The sequence below is a fragment of the Solanum dulcamara genome, chromosome 5 (genome assembly GCF_947179165.1).
Source record: "Solanum dulcamara chromosome 5, daSolDulc1.2, whole genome shotgun sequence".
NCBI lineage: Eukaryota > Viridiplantae > Streptophyta > Magnoliopsida > Solanales > Solanaceae > Solanum > Solanum dulcamara.
The window spans coordinates 22431737-22434468 of record NC_077241.1 but is presented as its reverse complement, the minus strand read 5'-3'; positions in this window follow the sequence as shown (position 1 = coordinate 22434468).

Below are 2732 nucleotides of genomic sequence, written 5' to 3'. Positions count from 1 at the left end.
GCTAGTGCCTGAGACCTTAGTATATCATTGTAGCCATAGGGTGCTCGGTTGTGAGATGGAGAAGCATGTTTGGGTTAATATGTCATCCTTTGAGTTTTCTCCCTGTACTTGATTATGAGCCACTTATTAGTTTCCTCACTTTATTATTAGCAGTAAGCTTGTGATGCTTTCTTGAGTTGCTATCATATTGTTGGGCCTAAGGCCACGTTTGAGGAGCAGTTGGATTCTATGTTAGTTTCCTACACCTTGATAGCATGGTAGGATTGATAGTTTATTTCTGATTTTGTGTGTCTTGTTTGGATATTGCTGATGGCATGCATTGCATTGGTTTTTCATGCTTACGTGTTATGTGGATAGGTCCCGGTGCATGTATTGGATTTTCACCATAGTTTTTGAAAAAGACTCTTTTCACACTTTTAACTATTTAAAACTAGTATTACCGAAAGTCGTACCACCTGGATTAATTTGTAATCAGTTTTGAGACTTATAAGGCATTGAGGACGTATGCCTCTTCTAGTGGAACCACTAGATACATCTGGGATGCACTCAACTTTTACTTGACTAGTAGACATGTCATTGCGCTTTCTTGCATGGTTTGGCTACTCATTCCTCCTGTAACACGATGGGGATGTTATATATCTAAAACCTAGTTTGGATGCAGGCAATTTAGATGGACTTCCCATATCCCCTATGAGCCCATCTGGCTGCGTATAACTTTGTACCGAATAACGAAGCTACATGGGTTCAACTTGACAAGCCAAGGGCCAGGGTGGGTCTATATACTTGGTTATAGTTGGCACTAGTTATTGATGGTACTTTTTTCTTGCTATAAACTTGAATCCATATGTATCGCCTATCACCGGTATAATTGATTGTTGTTTGGCATACACAGGTTTTATGGGACCAATTGAGTTATGTTTATTGTTTGTACTTTCCAATTGAATGGGCATCTGGTTGGTTATTATTTGATTATCATCATGTTTATCCTATGTTGCATTGGTAGTTGGTTACTTATGTGGCTTATTCTAGACTTTTTATTGGTACTCCATGTTGGGTTGAATCTGTTTACTCTTTAGATTCTTATGTGGTTAGGAATGGTCATCACCATTGATTTGGATTTTGGGCGAAGCAACTTTGGATTCAAAGATTTGGTGAGCTCTAGGCGTTTAGAGTTACCGATTTGGGTTAGGACTAGTCTTTACTTTGCTTTCGAAGACAGATTATACTTATATTTGTATTTGTAAAAGTTTTGTATTCTTTTTTTTTATTAGATGCTCGATTGACTAATGTCAGGTCTTGGGAGTGGTTTTCTATTTTAAGTATTTAGGTATTCCTCCTTCTTCTCATTATTATTGTCTTCCATTTTATTTTTTTATCTTTTGTTTGATAGTCTATTACTTTTGGTTTTGGGCTATGAGATAGGTATACCTACTAGTCGGTTATAGTAGGTGCCCTAATAACCTAAGAAATTGAATCATGGCAAGGTTGTATCAGAGCTCTAGGTAGGCTGTTATTGTTGGTATGAGATAAAATGCCTTGTACAGTCCTTCATATCGGTGCAAAGACATTTGTGTCTTATCTTTGGGAGGTTATAAAGTATTTATAGGAAATTGTGTTCTTAATTCCTTATCATGTGTTTTCACATTGAATAGCCTCTAAAACTAATTCTTTAAAATTCACTCTCTCTTAGATAGATAGCACGAGGGTTCTGGTAGGTATGATCAGAGCATCAACACATTCTACTAAAGTTTTAGCAGATGGTTCTGAGGATAGAGTTGGGTTGATTAGTCCCCAATAGGGTTCATCGTTAGTATCTAAGTATGTTTTGGGATTTCTTGAGTGGGTTGGGCATGACCCCATATTATCCCCTATGGATCGGGATATGAGTCAGGAGTTGGTAAAGGATGTCTTTTCCACTCTATTTGGCTTCCTTATTTCATAGCAGCTAGGTCTACCTTTCCCAAGTTGTTAGTCATATGAGGGCCATGGAGCAAGTATGCCTTGAGTCTTACAGAGATAGGAATATAAGGCCTCGCTTTTAGGACAATGGTGAAAGCACTCCACTTGGAGGTGGATATCAGTTCAATGAGGGTCATCTTCCTTCTCAATCCATCATTCCTATGGCAGCAACATCCTAGGCTCTAAGAGGTCCTGAGGTAGGTTATGGCACCCACGACAGAGAAATTTTAGGTTTGGGTTCTTGGGGTTTGTATTCTGGATATTCTAATCATGTTTTCCTAGTACAGTCAGCTAGGGTGGTCCACAGGGTATTAGAGATGGTCCACAACTTGTCAGAGGTAGCTAGGGCACTTCATCGTGTTCATCACGCCAGGCTTCAAACTATAAAGGTTGTTATGATTGTGGATAGTTTAACCATGGTCTAGGGGAGTGCCCCAACAGGAGTTAATCTGCCATACATTGTGGACTTCTTTTATTCTCCAGGCTAGAGTTGTTGGACCTTATCGTATCTGTGGAGAGGTTGATCATTGGTCCATAAAGTTTTCTCGATGTGGGACCTGTGTGCGGTTTGTTTAGCCTAGTTAGTTTCTTAGGTTTATGTCATATTTGGTTAGAGGTGGTCCTCAAAGTGTTGCTAGTGGTGCTTTGGGTGTTCAGGATGAGGTAGATCACGATCTATCCCATGCTTCTACAAGGAGTCCAAATGTCGAGGCTCTAGGTAGTGATTGTATTTGGGTATTTTGTTGTTTTGTTCTTCATTGTCAGTATTCTAT